We start from the raw sequence: 27,503 nt of genomic DNA, 5'->3' as shown, positions 1-27,503 counted from the left end.
ACCTTCCTGGCAATCAGCTTGCCGGAAGCCGGCATCGAGAACGTCAAAGTTCTCTGCTGAAGATAAAAGCCTTCCTGGCAACCAGCTTGCCGGAAGCCGGCATCGAGAACGTCAAAGTTCTCCGCTGAAGATAAAAGCCTTCCTGGCAACCAGCTTGCCGGAAGCCGGCATCGAGAACGTCAAAGTTCTCTGCTGAAGACAAAAGCCTTCCTGGCAACCAGCTTGCCGGAAGCCGGCATCGAGAACGTCAAAGTTCTCTGCTGAAGATAAAAACCTTCCTAGCAATCAGCTTGCCGGAAGCCGGCATCGGGAACGTCAAAGTTCTCTGCTGAAGATAAGAGCCTTCCCGACAAGCCAGTATCGTCAGGGGCTGTGTGTGCCAAGAATCGTCCACGGCAAACCAGGGTTGCCGAGGGCTGCGCTATTAGATAAGTCTTTTATCCCTCATCATGCATCCTCTTGTGGACTGGGGAATGTGAAACCACGTTTCTTCCCGGAAACTGCCGTGCTCCCTCGACTCTAGGCCCTGGGGCTCGTTCTCGGGGCCAAGTTTGGTCGTAGTCGCGGCAGCAAGGGGATGAAGCGAGGAAAACCGCACCCACCTCGTCCCTGCCTCCGTCAAAAGCGTGAGAAAGGTCGAGCGACGTGGGAAGGCGGCAGGGTCTGTTGCCGGGAGATGAAATGTCTGTTCGAGGGATACCAAGGATTTGCTCCTTGGCGTGGGTTTAACTCGCGAGACAAATACCCCGGCAAGCATCCCCTTTCATTAAAAAACATCCCACTCAGGTATAGTCCATAGAGGATGAAAAACATGAAAGAGAGGATTACAAATTTTAGATACAGCTAAGGCCCGAAGGCTTACAAATTAAAAAGATAAGATGCCCGTGATCCCTTTCCTGTCCCCCTTTTCAGGAGGCAGGTCAAGGAGGCGAAAAGGGCAAAAGGAGTGCCTAGGCGAGCTACGGGTGCCAGAAGACACCAAGGGAACATCCCGGGGGGCCGTCCGAAGGCTGGACGGTGACGGCGACGCCGGAAGCGGGGCTCGAAGACGGGGCGGCGGGACGTCAGCACGCTGTCGAGGACACCACGCCCTCGTACTTCGGCTTGACGACTTTGTCGACTGCCCTCTTCCCCTTCCGCAGCCTCCCTACGCCAGCCGCCCAAGGAGACGACCCCGGGGAGTTCAAGAAGCCCGCGACGCGGATGATGGAGTCGCCGGTGCCGCGCAAGGCGGCGCCCGACGCCTAGTCGGACCCGCTACTCCGTCGCCCGCTACCCTCGTCGTCGCTGTCGCTCCCCTCCTCATCGCTCTCGCTCAAGGAGGAGCCTTCGCTGTCGGAGGAGCTATCCACGCAGCACTTCGCCCGAGTGCCAAAGCACCCGAAGGCCTTGACGGAGAGGAGATCGCCCTCTATCAACTTAAAATGGAGGGTAAACCCCTCCGTCAAGCTGTGGATGCGGGCGAACGTCTTCCACCCTCGATCAAGATACATCACATTAGGGGCTGGGAATGCAGCGCAGACTCGCGTGCCGCTGATCCCACAGCCCCTCATGTGCAGTCTCAGCGTCTCGGGAGGCTCCACTTCCATCGCGCGCGCAAACGGAGCAGGAAGCCGGAGGCGACGACAAGGCGCCCGGTGCAGCCTGACGAAGAACTCGCAAGGGTCGTCCCCTATATGGACCGCCGTGGGGGGAAGAGCCGCCGGCGAAGGTGAAGCTGACGCGCCGCCCCGTCCGCCTCTTCCCCGAGCGCCTCGACCTCGTCCGCGACCTCGTCCTCTTCCTCTTCCCCTCAAGACCGGCTCTGCCACCACGGGCGCAGAAGATGGAGAGAGGCGCTGTCTGGCGGCGACCCTCGCCGCCACCGAGGAAGGGCCTGGGTTCTCTTTCTCCATGGCAGATGAGAGAAAGGGGAGCAGAAGCTGAAGAAAGGAGAAGATGAGAGAGTGCGGGTTTTCCATGCTCCCATCCCACTCTTTATAAAGGAGCGAGGCGGGGGCTCGGCCGCCCCGCTCAGCGAATCAAGGCATGGGAAGAGTAGGGAGTCGGGGCCAACACGCTCACGATGGCCCAGTTTCCCAATCCACCATCCGTGACCTCAAGCGCATGGGAGCTGCGTGGCGGGGATGCAGAACTGAGGCGACAGATGAGGCAGCATCGCTCCGCCCCGTGAACGCGGGGAGTGGACGTCCCGAAAACCGCGCACCAGCCCCGTCCAGTAAATGCACCACGCCCTCACACCTACCTCCGTTTAAGGAGGAGGGCTTGAATCGTCCCCATCATCGTGGCCTGACGCATGCTCGGGGGGGGGGGCTTAGCCCCACGCACGCCACCCACGATCTCTCCCACGACGCCGCGTTTGACGCGTGCCGTTCTGGGCGTGCGCGGTGGAAGCAGAGTTAGATTCGGCGTGACCTAGGCCGCGCGTGCCCGTGCACTATTTTGGGCCTGGCCCAACAGCGCTCGGCACCGTGTATGGCCCAGGCCCGGGGGCTCCTGTCGGTGTACTAGAGTAGGGGTACCCTATTACCCCGAACTCGTGCATGGGCAGTTGCAGCGCCCCGCGGCAAGGCTTGCCGGGTGACCGCCAGGACCCTCCGTGGTTCCCTTGAAGACCATTCAAGAACAAAGTACTCAAACCAAGGCCCCGGTAAGAGGAGCTTGCCGGGAAGGCCAACCGAGGCCCCAGTAAGAGGAGCTTGCCGGGAAGGCTAACCAAGGCCCCGGCAAGAGGAGCTTGCCGGGAAGAGACAAGACCCCGGCAAGAGGAGCTTGTCGGGAAGGCCACTCAAGACATACCAAGAAAGCTTGCTGCGACGCGCCCTGCGTCCCGGCAAGATCCGGCGAGCGACAAGCTTCCGGACGCGACAAGACGACGGCCGCAGCAAGGAGCTTGCCGCGGGAAACCCCCACTGCGTGCCCGCGCTCCAGCTCACCTGCTAACGTGTCGCTCTGGGACTCTCCCAGAGCGCACGTGGCGGGAGGCCGTGCAGCCAGGGGTACATGGTGGCAAGCGGAGATGAACAGAAGCCCATCGTGGCAAACGATGGCACTCCTAACGGTCACCTTTTGCACTGTTTAGGAGACTCAGACAGGCATTTAATGCCCTTGTCCCCTACCGTCAGAGTTAGGTAGGGTGCACTGTATCCACAGTAGCGGTAGCTGCACCTACCGCATCCTTTTCCATTTTTACCCTCCTTGTCTACGTTGTCCCCTGTCGGTGACCCCTTGAGTATAAAAGGAGGCCCAAGCGCAACGTAGAAAGGGTTCCGAGGGTCGGAGAGTTCAGAGGCTCGGCCAGCTCGGCTCGTTCACACCAGAAACACTCTTACGCTCAATCTGGCAGCGTCCATCGCTCCTGAGCAAGAATCCAATATACACAAACAAGCAGCAGTAGGGTTTTACGCATCCGTGCAGCCCGAAGCTGGGTAAAAATCCCCCCCACGTGCACTGCCTCGATCCGCTCTTTGTGCGCTCTCCGCCCCCCACCGAACCGAAAAGGGGCCCTGTCCCCATAGGTGTTGGCGGGAATCAGCATCGCCCCTGACACCCTGCATCGCATCGCTGTTGATGATCGGAGAAGCCATCGGGCCTAAAATTGACGACACAGAGGAACTCTCAATGAAAGCACCAATGTCGGTGTCAAAACCGGCGGATCTCGGGTAGGGGGTACCGAACTGTGCGTCTAGGGCGGATGGTAACAGGAGGCAGGGGACATGATGTTTTACCCGGGTTCGGGCCCTCCTGATGGAGGTAAAACCCTACGTCCTGCTTGATTAATATTGATGATATGGGTAGTACAAGAGTAGATCTACCACGAGATCAGAGAGGCTAAACCCTAGAAGCTAGCCTATGGTATGATTGTTGTTCGTCCTACGGACTAAAACTCTCTGGTTTATATAGACACCGGAGAGGGCTAAGGTTACATAGAGTCGGTTACAATGGTAGGAGATCTACATATCCGTATCGCCAAGCTTGCCTTCCACACCAAGGAAAGTCCCTTCCGGACACGGGACGAAGTCTTCAATCTTGTATCTTCATAGTCCAGGAGTCCGGCCGAAGGTATAGTCCGGCCATCCGGACATCCCCCTAATCCAGGACTCCCTCAGGCATCCTTGAAGAGAGTAGGCCAATAAAATCCGGATTGCAATACCTTGTGAGCAGTTCTTTCTCCCGCATGATGTCCTCCATAAGCTTCGGAGTGACATTTCCATAGGATTTGTTCCTGTTCATGCTCAGGTACACAACGTCTAATAATACCGTCTACTCCTTCTTAATAAAGATGTGGGTCATCCCAAAAGTAGTGTCTTAAATCATAGAAGAATTTTTTCTTTTGTTGGTATGTGAAACTAGGTGGTATATATTTAGCAACAATGTAATTAGCATAGTCAGCATACCAAGGAGTGTTATGAGAAATATTTATTGCAGCTAACTGTTCATCAGGAAAACTATCATTAATAGGTTGTGGGTCATCAAGAATATTTTCAAGCCTAGACAAGTTATTAGATACGGGGTTCTCAGCTCCATTTCTATCAGTGATATGTAAGTCAAATTATTGTAGCAAGAGAACCCACCTAATGAGTCTAGGTTTGTCATCTTTCTTTTCCATAAGATATTTAATAGCAGCATGATCAATGTGAACAATTACTTTAGAATCAACAATGTAAGATCTGAATTTATCACCAGCAAACACCACTGCTAAGAATTATTCTTTAGTAGTAGCATAATTTCGTTGAGCACTCTCTAGAGTTTTACTAGCATAATGAATACCATTTAATTTTATATCAACTCTTTGTCCTAGAACAACACAAACAACATAGTCACTAGCATCACACAAAATTTCAAAAGGCAAATTCCAATAAGGTGGTCGAACAATAGGTGCGGAAATCAAGGCTTCTACACAATCATCATAAAAACAAATGGAACATCCTTTTGTAAAATATTTGTAAGAGGCCTAGAAATTTTGGAGAAGTCTTTAATAAACCTCCTATAGAAACCAACATGACCAAGGAAACTACGAATACCTTTGATATCTTTAGGACATGGCTTCTCTGCATCAACTTTAGCTTTATCCACCTCAATACCCCTTTCAGATATTTTATGTCCCAAGACAATACCTTCATTAACCATAAAGTGGCACTTCTCCGAATTCAAGACAAGATTAGTTTGCTCGCATCTCTGCAAAACTCGATCAAGGTTGCTTAAGCAATCATCAAAAGAAGTTCCATAAACGGAAAAATCATCCATGTAAACCTCAAAAATCTTTTCATAAAAATCAGAGAATACAGCAGCCATACAACTTTAAAGGTAGCAGGTGCATTACATAAAACCAAAAGGCATACGTCTATAAGCATAAGTTCCAAAAGGACAAGTAAAGGTGGTTTTCTCTTGATCAGATTGTGAAACGGGCATTTGAGAAAAACCAGAATATCCATCAAGGAAGCAAAAGTCTATGTGTTTTGACAATCTTTCAAGCATTTGATCAATAAAAGGCAAAGGGTAATGATCTTTTCTAGTAGCTTTATTTAATTTTCTAAAATCTGTTACCATTCTATAGCTGGTGACAATTCTTTGTGGAATAAGTTCATTCTTGTCATTAGGAACAACAGTAATACCTCCCTTCTTAGGGACACAATGAACTGGACTTACCCATCTAGAGTAAGCTATATGATAGATTATACCTGCTTCGGGAAGCTTCAGTATTTCAGTTCTTACCACTTTTTTCATTTTTGGATTTAAACGTCGTTGGTGATTGACAACGGGTTTAGCATCAGGTTCAACATTAATTTTGTGCTGACACGGAGTGGGACTAATGCCCTTTAAATCATTAAGAGTATACCCAATAGCAGCTTGGTGCTCCTTTAGAACCTTTAATAATCTTTATTCTTCATGTTCTGAAAGGTTAGCACTAGTAATAATAAGATATATCTTTTTCTCATCAAGATGAGCATATTTCAAAGTGTTTGGCAATCTATACCTATACTAATTACAGACTCCCTAGAAATTACCACGTTAATTAGTAAATTAGAGCCGTTAATCCTGTGGGTCCAAATTATAACGGTGTAGATTAGCTAAGAATTACCACATTCATCAATAAAAGTGTCACTGTTTTTCTGTTAAAAAACGATGACGAGATGAGATAACACCAACCCTTCATCATTCTTTCTCTCCACGCAAAGTTTTTTTTACATCTCTCTCCATGCAAAGTGAAAATATTCCACCGTCCCTTTGTCTCACCCATAAAAAAGCTATTCCCCTATGCCTTCCTCTCCGTAATGAATCGTTTGATGGCCATAGCTCGGCTCTGAATCAATCTCCAGGAGGTATCCAAAAAATTTATGGGAGAAGATTCAGGGTTCAATCCAAATCCATGAAGGAAATATGCCCTAGAGGAAATAATAAAGTTGTTATTTATATTTCATGATAAATGTTTATTATTCATGCTTGAATTGTATTAACCAGAAACTTAGTACATGTGTGAATACATAGACAAACTGAGTGTCACTAGTATGCCTCTACTTGACTAGCTCGTTAATCAAAGATGGTTAAGTTTCCTAGCCATGGACAAAGAGTTGTCATTTGATGAACGGGATCACATCATTAGAGAATGATGTGATTGACTTGACCCATCCGTTAGCTTGGCACGGTGATCATTTAGTTTGTTGCTATTGCTTTCTCCATAACTTATACATGTTCCTATGACTATGAGATTATGAAACTCCCGAATACCGAAGGAACACTTAGTGTGCTATCAAACGCCAAATGTAACTGGGTGACTATAAAGATGCTCTACAGGTGTCTGCAATGGTGTTTGTTGAGTTGGCATAGATCGGGATTAGGATTTGTCACTCCGTGTATCGGAGAGGTATCTCTAGGCCCTCTCGATAATGCACATCACTATAATACTTGCAAGCAATGTGACTAATGAGTTAGTTACGGGATGTTGCATTACGAAACGAGTAAAGAGACTTGCCGATAACGAGATTGAACTAGGTATTGAGATACCGATGATCGAATGTCGGGCAAGTAACATACCGATGACAAAGGGAACAACGTATGTTGTTATGCGGTTTGACCGATAAAGATCTTCGTAGAATATGTAGGAACCAATATGAGCATCCAGGTTCTGCTATTGGTTATTGACCGGAAGTGAGTCTCGATCATGTCTACATAGTTCTAGAACCCGTAGGGTCCGCACGCTTAACGTTCAGTGATGATTAGTATTATGAGTTTATGTGTTTTGATATACCGAAGGTAGTTCGGAGTCCTGGATATGATCACGGACATGACGAGGGGTCTCAAAATGGTCGAGACATAAAGATCGATATATTGGAAGGCTATGTTTGGACATCGGAATGGTTCCGGGTGAGTTCGGGCATTTACCGGAGTACCGGGGGGTTACCGGACCCCCCCCCCCCCCGGGGAGTGTATGGGCCTTATTGGGCCTTAGTGGGAGAGAGGAGGAGGCGGCCAAGGTGGAGGGTGCCCCCCCAAGCCCAATCTGAATTGGGTGGGGGGCCGGCCCCCCTTCCTTCCCTCTCTCTCCCCTTCCTTTCTCTCCTACTCCAACAAGGGAAGGGGGAATCCTACTCCCACCGGGAGTAGGACTCCCCCCTTGGGCGCGCCATGAGAGGGCCGGCCCTCCCGCTCCTCCACTCCTTTATATACGGGGGAAGGGGGCACCCCATAGACACACAAGTTGATTGTTTAGCCATGTGTGGTGCCCCCCTCCACAGATTTCCACCTCGGTCATATCGTTGTAGAGCTTAGGCGAAGCATTGCGTCGATCACTTCATCATCACCGTCATCAGCCGTCCTGCTGATGAAACTCTCCCTCGACCTTAGTTGGATCTAGAGTTCGTGGGACGTCACCGAGCTGATCGTGTGCAGATTGCGGAGGTGCCATACCTTCAGTGCTAGGATTGGTCGGATCATGAAGATGTATTACTACAGCAATCGTGTTGTCATAATGCTTCCGCTTACGGTCTACGAGGGTACGTGGACAACACTCTTCCCTCTCATTGCTATGCATCACCTAGATGGATCTTCCGTGTGTGTAGGAATTTTTTTGAAATTACTGCGTTCCCCAACAATGCAATAGGACAAATTCGTGCACAACGTGATCAAATGATAGAAAAAAGTAGTTGAATCCGAATCCAGAAGAAAAGATAGCATGGTAAATCGGCAAGAAAAAAATCAAAACAAAATTTGTGAGATATGAACCAGATCTAGATCAGGAACTACAAATTTAAGGAAGTAACCCCTTCACCATAGAAGATCCATGGCCCAACTTGCTTGCATTAGTTTGAGAGAGCAGTAGCTTTGGATAATCCAAATCACATTAACTTCAAAGTGCCTCTAGTTGGTTGTTTTTGTAATGAACCTGGTAAGCATCCAATAGATAGAGCCATAATTTTCTGTTGGCAATTCCCATGACAGCAGGTTCTACCAAGCTAATTTCGTTTTGAGCCTGCAATAGAACATGTATGCCTCAAAATTTGAGGTGTGATTGTATGTTTTGTGTTGTTAGCAATCGGCTATGGATAGTCCAATTCTTTCTTATGTAAATTCATACTTTAATTTTTGTGTTGTTAGCAATCAGGCAATGCATATTTCAATATTTCTCATGTAAATTTGTATGACTACGCAAGAAAAATCAAAGAGTTAGTGATTTGGATTATCCAAAGCTACTACTCTCTCAAACTAATGCAAGCAAGTTGGGCCATGGATCTGCCGTGGTGAAGGGGTTACTTCCTTAAATTTGTTTTTCTTGATCTAGATCTGGTTCGTATCTCACAAATTTTGTTTAGATTTTTTTCTTGCCGGTTTACCATGCTATCTTTTCTTCTGGATTCGGATTCAACAACTTTTTTGTATCATTTGATCATGTTGTGCATGAATTCTTCCTATTAATTTGGATTGAACCCTGAATCTTCTCCCGTATTTTTTTTGGATACCTCATGGAGATTGATTCAGAGCTGAGCTATGCCCATCAGGCGATTCAGAGCCCAGCTATGACCATCAAGCGAGCCTATAATTAGAACTATCAACATTAACTTCAAAGTGCCTCCAGTTGGTTGTTTTTGTAATGAACTTGGTAAGCATCCAGTAGATAGAGCCATGATTTTCGGTTGGCAATTCCCATGATAGGAGGTTCTACCAAGCTAATTTCTTTTTGAGCCTGTAACAAAACATGCATGCCTCAAAATTGTAGGTGTGATTGTATGTTTTGTGTTGTTAGCAATCGGCAATGCATAGTCCAATTCTTTATTATGTAAATTTGTACTTTAATTTTTCTGTTGTTAGCAATCAGGCAATGTATATTTCAATCTTTCTCATGTAAATTTGTATGACTAAGTTTGAATACCTTATTTAAAGGATCTTAAATTTTTATTCTGTAAGCATACATGTGTACGTTTTCATATTTTCATCAGAGAAGAAGCAAGTCTGTATTTTTGTCAGAGTTTCAGGGGGAAGAAGTCTACAGAGTACACAATTCTTACATAACTAATTTGGGGAATTTCGATGTTACACATGGTCATTCACAGATGTAGTTGTTTAACAACTATCTTATCATTCCATCATATAAGGATCTCAGCCTCCCAGTTGTATATTTCGTTAATCAAGTGACTAGTACAGTTGTGCTAATGGAGGTAAGTCAGAATACTTATTCAACCTTTGGTACCTCCACGATAAAAGAAGGGTATAGAGAGGAGGCAGCAAAATGGGCCTACTCAGCTAGCTTTAAGTTTTGTTCTGCATCATTAAGTTTTACAAGATTACTGATTTACAACTATGTTGACAGGATCTACTAGCATATACGGGTCATTGCTCCATGTTTTCAAACATGCAAGCGGCATGTATTCCAATAACTATCTGCATATGTATGAATCATGGTAGGGATGTGATCTCAAGAATAGTTGAATACAGTAGAAGTTCCCAGATTATCTTGAATATCTTGTTGTCTGTCTAAGGTCTCTTTAGTGTAGCTCTAAGGTTGACCTAATTTTCCTATAAGCTCAATGAATAATGTGTTGTCACATATCCAAAATCTTCCTTAGTTCTCTTGGTAGGAGCACCTGATAGGGATGCATGCCTTGCTCGAATGTCCACAAAATCATGTTAAAATAATGGATTATGCTAAGTAGAATGCTTGAATTGTTTCCTTCTATGTACAAGCTTATAATTAATTAGTTTGAATAAATAAGAAATTATATGATTATCATGTACTTTTAACTCGGTGGTGCTCCCTTTAAATCTAAGAGATGATAATATAGTGTTGTGTTAATTATAGAATGACTTAATTGATTGACTGGCGAAGTGTTGGTCATGACTCAATGGCACCCATTGAGTCAACAATTTAATTTTACTACAAATTTAGTTAAATTTTATGATGCAACTACTTACAATTTTGTATGTATTTAATTCTATGGCTACGACTATGTATATATAGCAATGAATAATGTATATGTTATAATTATCTGTATTTCTGTTTCCTATGTATCATCAATGGGTCCTCCCTCTTGCGACCGTGTCGCCCCCTGCTACCTCTTGAGCACTGCGTTGGTTTTCCCTTGAAGAGGAAAGGGTGATGCAACAAAGTAGCGTAAGTATTTCCCTCAGTTTTTGAGAACCAAGGTATCAATCCAGTAGGAGGCCACACGGAAGTCCGCCATACCTACACAAACAAATAAGAACCTCGCAACCAACGCGATAAAGGGGTTGTCAATCCATTCACGGCCACTTACGAGAGTGAGATCTGATAGATATGATAGGATAATATTTTTGGTATTTTTATAATAAGGATGAATAGTAAAGATTGCAAAATAAACGGGGCAAGGAATAACTTGATAACGGGAGATTAATATGATGAGAATAGACCCAGGGGCCATAGGTTTCACTAGTGGCTTCTCTCAAGATAGCATAAGTATTACGGTGGGTGAACAAATTACTGTCGAGCAATTGATAGAAAAGCGAATAATTATGAGAATATCTAGGCATGATCATGTATATAGGCATCACGTCCGTGACATGTAGACCGACTCCTGCCTGCATCTACTACTATTACTCCGCACATCGACCGCTATCCAACATGCATCTAGAGTATTAAGTTCATAAGAACAGAGTAACGCATTAGGTAAGCTGACATGATGTAGAGGGATAAACTCAAGCAATGTGATATAAACACCATCTTTTTATCCTTCATGGGAACAATACAATACGTGTCGTTTCCCTTTCTGTCGCTGGGATCGAGCACCGCAAGATTGAACCCAAAGCTAAGAACTTTTCCCATTGCAAGAAAGATCAATCTAGTAGGCCAAACCAAACTGATAATTCAAAGAGACTTGCAAAGATAACCAATCATGCATAAAAGAATTCAGAGAAGATTCAAATATTGTTCATAGATAGACTTGATCATAAACCCACAATTCATCGGATCTCAACAAACACACTGCAAAAAGAGTTACATCAAATAGATCTCCAAGAAGATCGAGGAGAACAGTGTATTAAGATACAAAGAGGGAGAAGAAGCCATCTAGCTACTAGCTATGATCCCGAAGGTCTGAAATAAACTACTCACACATCATCGGAGAGGCCATGGAGTTGATGTAGAGGCCCTTCGTGATCAATGCACCCTCCGGCGGAGCTCCGGAAAAGGCCCCAAGATAGGATCACTTGGGTACAAAAGGTTGCCACGGTGGAAATAGGGTTTCGTGGTGCTCCTGGATGTTTCTGGGGTGTATGAATATATATAGGAGGAAGAAGTAGGTCGATGGAACAACGAGGGGCCCACGAGGGGGAGGGCACGCCCAGGGGGGTAGGTGCGCCCCCCTACCTCGTGACCGCCTCGTTTATTGCTTGACGTCCACTCCAAGTCCTCTGGATCATGTTTGTTCCAAAAATCACGCTCCCGAAGGTTTCATTCCGTTTGGACTCCGTTTGATATCCCTTTTCTGCGAAACACTAAAATAGGCAAAAAAACAATTTGCATTGGTCCTTGGGTTAATAGGTTAGTCCCAAAAATAATATAAAAGTGTAAAATAAAGCCCGTTAACATCTAAAACAGAATATATAGTAGCATGGAACAATCAAAAATTATAGATACGTTGGAGACGTATCAAGCATCCCCAAGCATAATTCCTGCTTGTCCTCGAGTAGGTAAATGATAAAAACAGAATTTTTGATGTGGAATGCTTTCTAGCATATTCTTCAATGTAATTCTCTTTATTGTGGCATGAATATTCAGATCCGAAAGATTCAACATAAAAGTCTAATATTGATATAAAAATAATAATACTTCAAGCATACTAACTAAGAAATTATGTCTTCTCAAAATAACATGGCAAAAGAAAGTTCATCCCTACAAAATCATATAGTTTGGTCATGCTCCATTTTCGTCACACAAGAATGCTCTCATCATGCACAACCCTGATGACAAGACAAGCAATTGTTTCAAACTTTAGTAATCTCAAACTTTTTTCAGCTTTCACGCAATACATGAGCGTGAGCCATGGATATAGCACTATGGGTGGAATACAATATGATGATGGGGGTTATGTGGAGAAGACAAAAAAGGAGAAAGGCTCACATCAATGCGGCTAATCAATGGGCTAGGGAGATGTCCATCAATTGATGTCAGTGCAAGGAGTAGGGATTGCCATGCAACGGATGCACTAGAGCTATAAATAAATGAAAGCTCAACAAAAGAAACTAAGTGGGTGTTCATCCAACTTTCTTGCTCACGAAGATCTAGGGCATTTTGAGGAAGTCTATTGTTGCAATATACAAGCCAAGTTCTATAACAAAAAATTACCACTAGTATATGAAAGTGACAAAACAAGAGACTCTCTATCATAAAGATCATGGTGCTACTTTGAAGAACAAGTGTGGAAAAAGGATAGTAGCATTGCCCCTTTATATATATATATATATATATATATATATATATATATATGTATGTATATATGTATGTATATAATTTTTGGGCCTTCCTTTTTTATTTGGCCTATCTCCCTTTTTTTTGGGACAATGCTCTATTAATGATGATCATCACACTTCTATTTATTTACAACTCAATGATTACAGCTCAATACTAGAACAAAGTATGACTCTATATGAATGCCTCCGGCGGTGTACTGGGATGGGCAATGAATCAAGAGTGACATGTATGAAAATTATGAACAGTGGCTTTGCCACAAATACGATGTCAACTACATGATCATGCAAGGCAATATGACAATGTTGATGCGTGTCATGATGAACGGAATGGTGGAAAGTTGCATGTCAATATATCTCGGAATGACTATGGAAATGCCATAATAGGTAGGTATGGTGGCTGTTTTGAGGAATATATAAGGAGGTTTATGTGTGACAAAGCGTATCATATCACGGGGTTTGGATGCACCGGCGAAGTTTGCACCAACTCTCAAGGTGAGAAAGGGCAATGCACGGTACCGAAGAGGCTAGCAATGATGGAAGGGTGAGAGTGCGTATAATCCATGGACTCAACATTAGTCATAAAGAACTCACATACTTATTGCAAAAATCTACAAGTCATAAAGAACCAAGTATTACGCGCATGCTCCTAGGGGGATAGATTGGTAGGAAAAGACCATCGCTCGTCCCCGACCGCCACTCATAAGGAAGACAATCAAATAACACCTCATGTTTCAAATTTGTCACACAACGGTCACCATACGTGCATGCTATAGGACTTGCAAACTTCAACACAAGTATTTCTCAAATTCACAACTACTCAACTAGCACACCCTAATATCACCACCTTTATATCTCAAAACAATTATCAAGTATCAAACTTCTCCTAGTACTCAATGCACTATTTATGAAAGTTTTTATTATACCAATCTTGGATGCCTATTATATTAGGACTAGATTCATAACCAAAGAAAATTGCCATGCAGTTCTAAAGGACTCTCAAAATAATATAAGTGAACCATGAGAGATCAATTATTTCTATAAAATAAAACCACCACTGTGCTCTTAAAAGATATAAGTGAAGCACTAGAGCAAAATTATCTAGCTCAAAAGATATAAGTGAAGCACATAGAGTATTCTAATAAATTTCAATTCATGTGTGTCTCTCCCAAAAGGTGTCTACAGCAAGGATTATTGTGGTAAACTAAAAATCAAAGACTCAAATAACACAAGACGCTCCAAGCAAAACACATATCATGTGGTGAATAAAAATATAGCTCCAAGTAAAGTTACCGATGGACGAAGACAAAAGAGGGGATGCCTTCCATGGCATCCCCAAGCTTAGGCTTTTGGTTTTCCTTGGATTTTACCTTGGGGTGCCTTGGTCATCCCCTATCTTAGGCTCTTGCCACTCCTTGTTCCATAATCCATCAAATCATTACCCAAAACTTGAAAACTTCACAACACAAAACTTAAATAGAAAATCTCATGAGCTCCGTTAGTATAAGAAAACAAACCACCACTTAAGGTACTGTAATTAACTCATTCTTTATTTATATCGATGTTTAACCTACTGTATTCTAACTTCTCTATGGTTCATACCCTCCGATACTACTCATAAATTCATCAAAATAAGCAAGCAACATGCGAAAAACAAAATCTGTCAAAAACAGAAGAGTCTGTAGTAATATGTAGGTTTCGACTACTTATGGAACCCCAAAAATTATAAAATAAATTTCTGGACGTGATAAATTTATCTATTAATCATCTATAAAAAGAATTAACTAAATAGCACTCTCCAGTAAAAAATGGCAGCAAATCGCGTGAGCGCTAAAGTTTCTGTTTTTTACAGCAAGATCGCAAAGACTTTCCCCAAGTCTTCCCAAAGGTTCTACTTGGCAAAAACACTAATTAAAAGGATAAAAACACATCTAAACAGAGGCTAGATGAATTATTTATTACTAAACATAATCAAAAAGTAATGAACAAAAATAAAATTGGGTTGCCTCCCAACAAGCGCTATCGTTTAACGCCCCTAGCTAGGCATAAAAGCAAGGATAGATCTAGGTATTGCCATCTTTGGTTTTAATTTTCTTAGCGGAGTCATGCTCGAATCCGGGAGGTTCCTTACGCTTCCTTTCATATTTGGAAATTTTTAGATCTAAAGAATCCAACCGCTTATTGCAAAGGGTAATTAACATATTCATGCGGTGAAGATTTCCGCTAACACTCTTGAGAGGTTCAAGAGATTTTTGTAAAATTTGCGTTACTTCGCAAATCTTCTCAAAAACTTGGGTCTCCTCTTGGGTATTATGTGGCCCCTTTTGCGGAGGTAGTGTGCCCACTATTCCGTCTAAGATTTCATGAGCAATATTGGGATCCATTTCAATAAAATTTCCTTTGGCAACGTAATCCAAGAGTTGTTTATGGGACATATTTAGTCCAACATAAAAAATGTAAAGTAAAATTCTAAAATTCACCTCTAGGGTGTAATTACGATAAGATTCCATCATCCTAAACCATGCATATTTTAAATTTTCTCCTTGCCTTTGTTTGAAGTGAAGAACTTCAAACTCGGGAGATAAAAGGACAGATAAAGGACAAGCCATAAAGACATACGGCGACACAAGAAGCAAGCAAAAAGAAACGAACTATAAAAGAGGAGGGAAAAGGAAAAAAGAGGGCGAATAAAATGGTACGGGTGAAGTGGGGGGGAGGAAAACGAGAGGCAAATGGAAAATAATGTAATGCGAGGGATAAGAGTTTCTGATGGGTACTTGGTATGTCTTGACTTGTGCGTAGACTACCCGGCAACGGCGCCAGAAATCCTTCTTGCTACCTCTTGAGCACTGCGTTGGTTTTCTCTTGAAGAGGAAAGGGTGATGCAGCAAAGTAGCATAAGTATTCCCTCAGTTTTTGAGAACCAAGGTATCAATCTAGTAGGAGGCCACACGCAAGTCCCTCGTATATACACAAACAAATAAGAACCTCGCAACCAACGCAATAAAGGGGTTGTCAATCCCTTCACTGTCACTTACGAGACTGAGATCTGATAGATATGATAGGATAATATTTTTGGTATTTTTATAATAAGGATAAAAAGTAAAGATTGCAAAACAAACGATGCAAGGAATAACTTGATAACGGGAGATTAATATGATGAGAATAGACCCGGGGCCATAGGTTTCACTAGTGGCTTCTCTCAAGACAGCATAAGTATTACGGTGGGTGAACAAATTACTATCTAGCAATTGATAGAAAAGCGAATAATTATGAGAATATCTAGGCATGATCATGTATATAGGCATCACGTCCGTGACATGTAGACCGACTCCTACCTCCATCTACTACTATTACTCCACACATCGACCTCTATCCAGCATGCATCTAGAGTATTAAGTTCGTAAGAACAGAGTAACACATTAGGTAAGATGACGTGATGTAGATGGATAAACTCAAGCAATATGATATAAACCCAATCTTTTTATCCTCTATGGCAACAATACAATACGTGTTTTCCCTTTCTGTCACTGGGATCGAGCACTGCAAGATTGAACCCAAAGCTAAGCAGTTCTCCCATTGCAAGAAAGATTAATCTAGTAGGCCAAACCAAACTGATAATTTGAAGAGACTTGCAAAGATAACCAATCATGCATAAAAGAATTCAGAGAAGATTCAAATATTGTTAATAGATCGACTTGATCATAAACCCACAATTCATCGGATCTCGACAAACACACCGCAAAAGGAGTTACATCAAATAGATCTCCAAGAAGATCGAGGAGAACATTGTATTGAGATCCAAAGAGAGAGAAGAAGCCATCTAACTACTAGCTATGGACCCGAAGGTAAATAAACTACTCACACATCATCGCAGAGGCCATGGAGTTGATGTAGAGGCCCTTTGTGATCAATGCCCCCTCCGGTGGAGCTCCAGAAAAGTCCCCAAGATGGGATCTCTTGGGTACAGAAGGTTGCGGCGGTGGAAATAGGATTTAATGGTGCTCCTGGATGTTTTTGGGGTATATGAATATATATAGGAGGAGGAAGTAGGTCGGTGGAGCAATGAGGGGCCCACGAGGGGGAGGGCGCACCCAGGGGGTAGGCGCGTCCCCTGCCTCGTGGCCGCCTCGTTGATTGCTTGACGTCCACTCCAAGTCCTCTAGATCACGTTTGTTCCAAAAATCACGCTCCAAAGGTTTCGTTCCGTTTGGACTCCGTTTGATATCCCTTTTCTGCAAAACACTAAAATAGGCAAAAAAAAATAGCAATTTGCGCTGGGCCTTGGGTTAATAGGTTACTCCCAAAATAGTATAAAAGTGTAAAATAAAGCCTGTTAACATCCAAAACAGAATATATAATAGTGTGGAACAATAAAAAATTATAGATACGTTGGAGACATATCACCCCCCCCCCCCGCGCCGCGACCTTCCTCCTCCCTCCTTCCTTCCCGTCGCAGTCGCCGGCACCCACGGCCGGCTTGGCCCCGGGGCTGCTGGTGGTGGTGGCCTCCCTGTCCTTCCCCTACTGGTAGCTCTTCGGCGCGGGCGGACCTGCATCGGGGGGTGCACTTAGGCGGCGGCGGTCTGACGTGGCGGCGGGGTCCTGTGGCGCGACGCAGGTGAGCGGCGCCACCGTTGGCGGTGGGGCGGCGCGGCGGCGAGATCTGGCGTCGCACGCTCGGCCCAGATCCGGGCCCTTCAGGCCCCATCTGGTCCTGGGCGGGCAGGCGGCGGGGATGGTCTCCGGCATGGCTTCCGGGAGGCGGGGGAGATGCGACGAGTGGCTGGTTGCTGGCGGCGCCGACGCCGGCCTACTGCATCGTGGCCGGCGGGTCTTAACGATCCCGCTTCGGGCCTGGCTAGGCCAGGGGTGGTGATGTCGCTTGAAGCTACGTCGGTATTCCCCAAAGAGGAAGGGATGATGCAGCACATCGGTGGTAGGTATTTCCCTCATATATGAAACAAAGGTTATTGAAACAGTAGGAGAACCAAGCAACACAACGTAAACAGCCCATGCACACAGATAACAAATCCTTGCAACCAGATGTGTTAAAGGGGTTGTCAATCCCTTTCGGGTCGTGGCGCCAGAAATTGGCACGTGGACGGGAGAAAGTTGTAAATATTGATAGATCGAACGCCAAATAAAATAAAGTGCAGCAAGGTATTTTTGTATTTTTGGTTTAGTAGATCTGAAAATAAAAGCAAAGGAAAAGTAGATCGCAAATGCAAATAATATGAGAAAGATACCCGGGGTAGGTAGGTTTCACTAGTGGCGGTAGGTTTCACTAGTGGCTTCTCTTGAGAAAAATAGCAAACGGTGGGTAAACGAATTACTGTTGGGCAATTGATAGAACTTCAAATAATCATGACGATATCCAGGCAATGATCATTATATAGGCATCATGTCCAAGATTAGTAGACCGACTCCTGCCTGCATCTACTACTATTACTCCAGACATCGACCGCTATCTAGCATGCATCTAGTGTATTAAGTTCATGGAGAAACAGAGTAATGCAATAAGAACGATGACATGATATAGACAAGATCTATCTATGTAGAGATAGACCCCATTGTTTTATCCTTAGTAGCAACGATACATACATGTCGGTTCCCTTTCTGTCATTGGGATCAAGCACCGTAAGATTGAACCCACTACAAAGCACCTCTTCCCATTGCAAGATAAATAGATCAAGTTTGCCAAACAAACCCAAATATTGGAGAAGAAATATGAGGCTATAAGCAATCATGCATATAAGAGATCAAAGAAACTCAAATAACTTTCATGGATATAGAAAGATAGATCTGATCATAAACACAAAGTTCATCCGATCCCGACAAACACACCGCAAAAAGAGTTACATCATATGGATCTCCAAGAGCCCATTGTATTGAGAATAAAATGAGAGAGAGGAAGCCATGTAGCTACTAACTACGGAACCGACGGTCTACAAAGAACTACTCACGCATCATCGAAGAGGCACCAATGGAAGTGGTGAACCCCTCCGTGATGGTGTCTAGATTGGACCTGGTGGTTCTGGACTCTGCGGCGGCTAGAATTGATTTTCATCGACTCCCCTAGGGTTTCTGGAATATTGGGGTATTTATAGAGCAAAGAGGCGGTCCGAGGGGCACCCAAGGTGGGCACAACCCACCAGGGCGCGCCTGGGCCTCCTGGCGTGCCCTGGTGGGTTGTGCTCCCCTCAGAGCACCCCCCAGGCACTGCCTTGGCCCATTGGGTGTCTTCTGGTCCAAAAAAATCTCCGTAAAGTTTCATTGCATTTGGACTCCGTTTGGTATTGATTTCCTACGATGTAAAAAACATGCAAAATCAACAACTGGCACTTGGCACTATGTCAATAGGTTAGTACCAAAAAATGATAAAAATGATTATAAAACATCCAAGATTGATAACATAACAGCAAGGAACAATCAAAAATTATAGATACGTTGGAGACGTATCAGCAACCCCAAGCTTAACTCTTGCTCGTCCTATCATGTCATATCATATTCTTTTCTTTATAGCATGGACATTTGGACTTTTATATTGTTAAAAGCAATAGTCTAGTTTTGACATGATAACTTAAATACTCAAGCATATCAACAAGCAACCATGTTTTCCAAAATATTAATGCTAACATAAGCTATCCCTAGCCCATCATGCTCAATCATTGATCCATTCATGAAACACACTCGCATATAAACTACACCCAATGCTCAAGTACGATCATAGTGCCTCCTAGTTGGTGCTTTTACAAGAGAACATGGAGACTCAAATTCAAAAATAAAAATTGCATCAAGTAAAAGAAAGGCCCTTCACAGAGGGATGTAGGGATTTGTAGAGGTGCCAGAGTTGAAAGCGAAAAACTTAGAGATAAAAATATTTTGGGAGGTGTGTCCTTCCCACCAACGAAAACGACTGAGAGTTCCCAACACTTTCCGTGCTAGATATATCATAGGCAGTTCCCAAACGGAAATTAAAGTTTATTCCTTTTTCCACCATACTTTCACTTTCCATGGCTAACCGTATCCACGGGTGCCTTCCATACCAACACTTTCCAAGGAATTTATTATTTGACAACATAAAGTAAATTCATTTTTCATTTCAGGACTGGGCATCCCTAATACCTTTGCCTTACTCTCGTGCAATGACAAGTGAATAAACACTCATCGTGAGAATAACACATCTAGCATGGAAAATATTAGCCACCTCTCACCACTCCGCGAGCGGAACGAACACAAAAAAGAGATGTTTATTTTGAAAATTAGAGATGGCACATACAAATTTGCCTAGAATGGCAACAGAATACCGCATATAGGTAGATATAGTGGACTCCTGTGGCAAAACTAGTTTAAAGGCTTTTCGATGCACAAGTAGTGATCATACTTAGTGCAAAATGAAGGCTAGCAAAAGATTGAGAAGCGACCAACCAAGAAACAAATAATCTCATAAGCGAGCATTAAGCATAATTAACACCGAATAATGCACCACAAGTAGGATACAATTTCATTGCATAATCATTGACTTTCATGCTTGCATAGGAAATCACAAACCTTAACACTAATATTCTTACTAAAGCATAATTGCTCATCAACATAACTCACATATCACATCATCATATCTCAAAACTATTACTAAGAATAAAGTTTATTCTGTCCAATGATCTTCATGAAAGTTTTTATTATATCCTTCTTGGATATCTATCACTTTGAGACTAATTATCATGTGTTGCTTTTGATAAGCTCAAACAAATATAAGTGAAGATCATGAGCATAATATTTCTTTCTCTCAAATTAATTGAAGCAAAGCAAGAGAGAATTTCTTGAGAATTTTACTAACTCTCAAATAAATCTAAGTGAAGCAAGAGAGCATTTCTTCGAAAATACTAGCATACCGTGCTCAAAAAGATATAAGTGAAGCAGTAGAGCAAGTCCATAGCTCATAAAAAATTTAAGTGAAGCATCGAGAGCAATTCTAACAAGTCATGACATATTTTTGGCTCTCTCAAATAGGTGTTTCCAGCAAGGAATCAAGACTTAAAACCAAAAACAAAGCAAGCAAAGACTCATATCATACAAGAAACTCCAAGCAAAACACATAGTATGTGATGAATACAAATATAGCTTCGAGTAAAATACCGATGGTCGTTAGAAGAAAGAGGGGATGCCACTGGGGGCATTCCCAAGATTAGTTGCTTGCTCTCTTTTGGATAATAGCTTGGAATGCTGGGGCATCCCCAAGCTTAGGCTCTTCTTACTCCTTATCCCCTCATCCATCGTAAGATAACCCAAAACTTGAAAACTTCAATCACACAAAACTCAACAAAAGCCTTCGTGAGATCCATTAGTATAAGAAAACAAATCACTACTATAAGTGTTGTTGTAAACCAATTCATATTTTGTTCTTGCATTATATATACTGTATTCCAACTTTTCTATGGCAAAAACTCATCAAAGAAAACCATAGAGCCATCAAAACAAGCACACAACACAAAGAAAAACAGAATCTGTCAAAAACAGAACTGGCTATAGCAATCTGGGTAATTCGAATACTTCTGTAACTCCAAAAACTCTAAAAAATTAGGAAGGCCTAGAAAATTTGTATATTAATCTACTGCAGAATGAATTGGTATTTTATCGCCCTCTGGTTAAAAACTGAAAATTATTTTCGCGAGCGCAAAAGTTTTTGTTTTTTTCCAGCAAGATAAAACAACTATCACCTAAGAAGATTCTAAAGGATTTACTTGGCACAAACACTAATTAAAACATAAAAAACAATCATAACAGTAGCATAATTGTGCAAACACTCAAGAATAGAAAGCAAAAAGAAAAAATAAATTTTATTCATTGGGTTGCCTCCCAACAAGCGCTATAGTTTTACGCCCTTAACTAGGCATAAAGCAAGGATCTATGTGTTGTCATCTTTGTTTCGAGATCCATAATATGCCCTCATGATTGATTCATATGGTGGCCTAATTCTTGTTCTAGGGAAGTGCTCCATACTCTACATCAAAGGAGATTGGAACTTAATATTGCCTTCTTTCATTTCAATCACGGCACCAATAATGCGTAAAAATGGTCTACAAAGAATAATTGGACAAGACGGATTGCAATCAATATCAAGAACAATAAAATCTATGGGCACATAATTCCTATTTGCAAGAATAAGAACATCATTAATTCTTCCCATAGGCTTTTTAATAGTAGAATCCACCAAGTGCAAATTTAAGGAGCATTCTTCAATATCGGTAAGACCAAGCACATCACATAAAGATTTCAGAATTGTAGAAACACTAGCACCAAAGTCACACAAAGCAAAACACTCATAATTTTTAATCTTGACTATAGTAGGTTCCCATTCATAATGTAATTTTCTAGGAATTGAAACTTCTAATTCCAACTTTTCTTATAAAGCTTTCATCATAGCATCAACAATATGTTTAGTAAAAGCTTTATTTTGTTCATAAGCATGGGGTGAATTTATCATGGATTGCAAAAAATAAATACAATCAATCAAAGAGCAACTATCATAATTAAAGTCTTTGTAATCCAAAAGAGTGGGCACATCACTAGCTAATGTTTTGACCTCTTCAAACCCACTTTTATCAATTTTCTCAACAAGATTTTCACCCTCTGAATTATCGGGACACCTTCTAACTAAAGTTGAATCTTCTCCAGTCCCTTTTTCATCAATCTCAACTTTACTAAACAAGGAATCAATAGAAGAAACACCAATCGTTTTAAGATCTCCATCACTTTTGTGAAAGTAATCACTAGAAAACGCTTTTTCTAAAAATTCTCTTTTAGCTCTAAGCATAGCAGTTCTTTTTCTTACTTTCATCCATAGAAACATAAAGAGCTTTAATTGATTCCTGAACCTTAGGCACAAAAATTTTCATCTTGAGACTTTCCACATCATGAGAAATTCTATCAACACTTCTAGACAAATCATCAATCTTATTCAACTTTTCTTCTATGGTAGTGTTGAAAACTTTTTGCGTGTTGATAAATTCTTTAATATTATTCTCAAGATCGGAGGTGTTCCTATTATTATAAGATTGATTTCCATATGAATTACCATAATTATTAGAGGAATTACTAGAAAAAGGCCTAGGTGTAACATCCCAATTTTCAATTTGGATGTTATTTAGATCATTCATATGCATTCATCATTTGAGCATTTTTAAAATTTGTTTTAATTGAATTTTGATCCTGGAAAGCTTAAGCAACTCAAGGACCAATTGAGAGAGTTGGAGGTGTTCTAAAAACCATTTTTTGAATTTTCAAATTTGGCAATTTGGATCAAAGAGTTTTATTCAAAATATTTTTCCAACAATTTCAAATAAATAAAATAATGAGAGAAGATAATATGACTTCTTCAAAAATAGTAAAGAATTGTTGGATTTTTTTGAATAAATATATATATATATATATAATTTGATTTTATTGCGTGTTTATTTATTTATTTGTACTAAAAAGTTTATTTTATTTTTAGGCATTTAGGTCCAGAAAAATGATCAAATTAGTCCAAATATTAGGAGGGAATTATGTGAATTTTTCTGTAATTTTAAAAATATTTTTTTTATGTTTTTCGTATTTTTTGTCTCTGGAAAAAATGTGTTTTTAAAAAATAATCTTTTTGGACCAAACTGGGCCGAAGCCCTACTGACTCAACTCACCGCCGCCTACCTCCCGTCGCCGAGCCGGACTCCGGCAGGAGTCCGAGCCATGCCGCCCCGGCTGCGCCTTCCCCCAAGGCAAGCCCCCCGGGCCTTTATAAGTTGCCGCTCCACCGCTCTTCTTCCTCATGAGCCACCGCCACACCCGCGCCGCCCCGAGCAGCCGCCGCCGCTTAGCCACCCCGCCGCCACCACAGCCGCTGACCGAAGCCGCCATCGCCGAAGTACGCTGCCGTCGACGAAAACCATCAAGAACCGGCGGTAAAACCACTGAACCGCCTCGGTTTTTTTGGATTTTCCTCGGTTTTTCTTTTAAAACCCGATTTGTTCTTATTTAGCGATCGTTCGTTCGTTTAGGCTTTGTAGCGAACAGATTCGTTAGATTAGGTTCCGTAGCGGACATTTGTCCGATAGATTTTCTTTTTCTCTTCATTTTTGGCCAGGGACCCATGCATAAATATTTTCTTCGCAGATTAGTCCATGTTCTTCAAACGGTCACAACTGTTTGCTCGTTTATCCAAATCCAATGAAACCAATGCTAAATTCTTCGTTATGATCCCCTTCATCCAGATATCCAACTTAAACATGTTTTTGACAGATTAAAATTTGGTTTCAAATAGATTTGAATTTGAATTTCTTTTGATTGTAACTTGAGTTTCATAATTCTGATTTGGTTGATTCTTTTTGCAAATCAAAGTTCTCGACCTAAACTTTCTGTTAGGATCTTTTTCTTTGATTTTGTTTGCAACTTCATGCTTGAGTGCTTATGTATGCTATTGTTTGTCTACAATAGATTTTCTGGGGTGCGAAGCTTACTAAACTTTCTGTTAGGATCTTTTTCTTTGATTTTCTTTGCATCTTCATGCTTGAGTGCTTATGTATGCTATTATTTGTCTACAATATATTTTCCGGAGTGTGAAGCTTGCTACTACGAATCTCTAGGGTTTTCCGATCATCAGCAAGGCAAGTTCACACTTTGATCATACTCCTTTATTACCCAGTTTTTATGCATTAGTGTTACCCTCAAACATTGCATGAGTAGGATTGGGAACATGTGGTTATTGCTATGTAGTTGATGAGGTAGGAACCTATTACCTTTTTGATCACCCCAGGAATATACGTTATGCTCATATTGCTTAGTCATGCTCGTAGACGGGGATTGGTATGTGAGAATCATGCAAGTTGTGAGAGATAATAACTAATGGAAACTTAAGGTGGCTACTTTAATACACATCTGGGTGGATTGGTTGTGGGCACCTGGGGAATCTAGTGCTGTCCTAGGAGATCCCAGTGTACCCGTGTGATCATCCTATGGAATGCCACCCAGGCTCAAAGAGATCATAAGATTATTCATGCTAGAAACTTTTGTGTGCAGCCACAAGCCATTATGGGATCTGGCATAGTTAAGTAAGTTCTGGGAAACCTTTCCATGATGGGCTAGCAGATGTAGGGGAATTTTAGGTGTATCGGCCTATCTATCGGATAAGGGGATCTCTTCAAAAAGGCTATGTCTCGATCTTCTGATCATGGATGCGGTCGAGTATTGTGGGGAAAAGTGTGCAAACCTCTGCAGAGTGTACAAACTAATCATGATTAGCCGTGTCCCCGGCTATGGACATTTTGAGTATCTGGTATTTGAGTTATTAGTTGATCTCATCACTTTACTTAATAAAATTTGTTGGGTTGTTAATATTATTATTACTTGATAATTTTGGGATTGAGTTGGGGATACCTTCTCAATAATGGCATAAACTCGGTAGTAAATAAAATATATTCCTTTGTTGTAGGGAAAAATTAGCTTTATGCAAATGTTAAACTTAGAGCTTCCACCAGCCAAATGTGCATGTAGTGATAGTCATTATTCATCATAGCTCCATAGTGTGATCTTGCCAGCATATTCCATGTGCTGACCTACACGGCTGCAACGTCTCATGTTGCAGAATTTTCAGACGAGGATTAAGGTGCGATAGGTCGTTGTCTTGCACTCAATTTTGCCGTGGAGTTGGATGGACTCATTTACCTTTGAAGCATCCGCGGTTATTTTGTTAGATGGCCTTCAACCATATTATTGTAATAAATACTCTTTATGAGGACCTCGATGTTATAAGTGTGTGATTGAACTCTGTTATAATTCCTCGAGTACTGTGTGTGTCAGCATACCGATCTAGGAGTGACACTTATGCATAGAGAGTTCGGTCCATTGGGATCAGGTTGCTACAAGATGGTATCAGATCACACACTGACTGTAGGACACGACCACTAGGAAAAGCCATAGGATACTCTTCTCTACTTATTTCTAACTCTTCTCTATTTCTACTCTATAGATTTCATACCCCAGGAACAAGTTCACTCGGCCGGATGACGACACCCCTTTCAGATGATAGTTGAAGGAAGTCACTAAGAACTGAACATCGGCATACCAAGCTTCACTTGAACCTTCACTGTAACTCTACCAAAAGAGGAGCGCTGGACGATTCAAGTTTGAGTTCCTGGGATGACTTTTGCACCAATTACCGAGCCCATCAAGTTTTCTTTTGATGCACCAACCTGGAGCTTAGGAAAGAGCACGGCCACCCACATCACCATTGGACTCATAGGCGAGGTGTACAACAAGGATCTTAAGGACATCGTCTATCAGAAATGTGGACACCGGGATGAGCAATGGGAGTTGATTCGCACCAGGAAGGATGGATCTATTGCAACCTACATAGAGGAGTTGAACTAGCACATCCGTCGATATGAGAATCAAATGTGCGCTAACATGATAGATAGCAAGAAGGAGATGACCCAGAATATTGAACTAGAAGAGGAACTCAAGGCAACACGTGATGGATACGATGAGGAAATTGTTGTGCTACTGGAGCAGAATGAATACCTGGGGAAGAAGATTGGAATATCTATAGTGAAACCGGAACCTGAAGTGGACATTCGTTCTAAAGACTACATCATACTAGATGACACAGACACCGACAGTAATGCTGAAGAAGGTAGAGATGACAAGGACAGTAATGACTTTGAAGACGAAGCTGGAGCAGATATTATGGAGTCTTCCACCAATCAAAATTTCTAGTCGACTATCACATTACTATTAGAATCCTTCCAAGTAGTTAGAAATTGTTCGCGAAATCTTGTAATAGTAGCTTAGATTGATTGTATGAATCTTGTTTGAATTGAGTGATATGGATTGAGTATGTTTTGTCTCATGTGCATATGGGTAGTGAAATCTCTCATTAGACCCCATTCTATTTTGTTCTCACCCCTCTAACCTATCAGATGCCTCCAAGACGTGACCACGGATTCGTTTTCCCGCCGGAGCTCACCCAGTTGATCCAACAGCAGAATGCCTTGATGCAGTTGCTCGTCCAGAACCAAGGCAACAACAACAACCCACTGCCACCACCCCTAGTTGACAACCTAGCCTGTTTCCTAAGGTTGAATCCACCGGTGTTATCTAGCAACGTTGAGCCGACTGTCGCTGATGATTGGCTCCGCAAGATCGGAAGGGAGCTAAAAACTGTTGGATGCACGGATGCGGAGAAGGTGCACTTTGCCGCACATCAGCTTGATGGACCCGCAGCCTCATGGTGGGAGAACTACACCACCACCTTCCCCGTGGCCAATGTTACATGGGATCTGTTTTAGCAGACCTTCATCACCACACATGTCTCTGCTGGAGCCATGAGTATGAAGAAGCGTGAGTTCCGCAACTTACGCCAGGGGAACCGTACTGTGGCACAATACGTGGATGAGTTCAGCAAGTTATCACGCTACGCCCCGGATGATGTGGCCACAAATGCCGTGAAGCAGGAGAAGTTTCTTGAAGGACTGAATGATGAGCTGAGTATGCAGTTGATGGTGGAAACTTTCACAAACTACCAGGAGTTGGTA

This window comes from Triticum aestivum, chromosome 1A, assembly GCF_018294505.1.
Source record: "Triticum aestivum cultivar Chinese Spring chromosome 1A, IWGSC CS RefSeq v2.1, whole genome shotgun sequence".
In the NCBI taxonomy this organism is placed as follows: Eukaryota; Viridiplantae; Streptophyta; class Magnoliopsida; order Poales; family Poaceae; genus Triticum; species Triticum aestivum.
Note: the sequence above shows the minus strand (reverse complement) of the source record.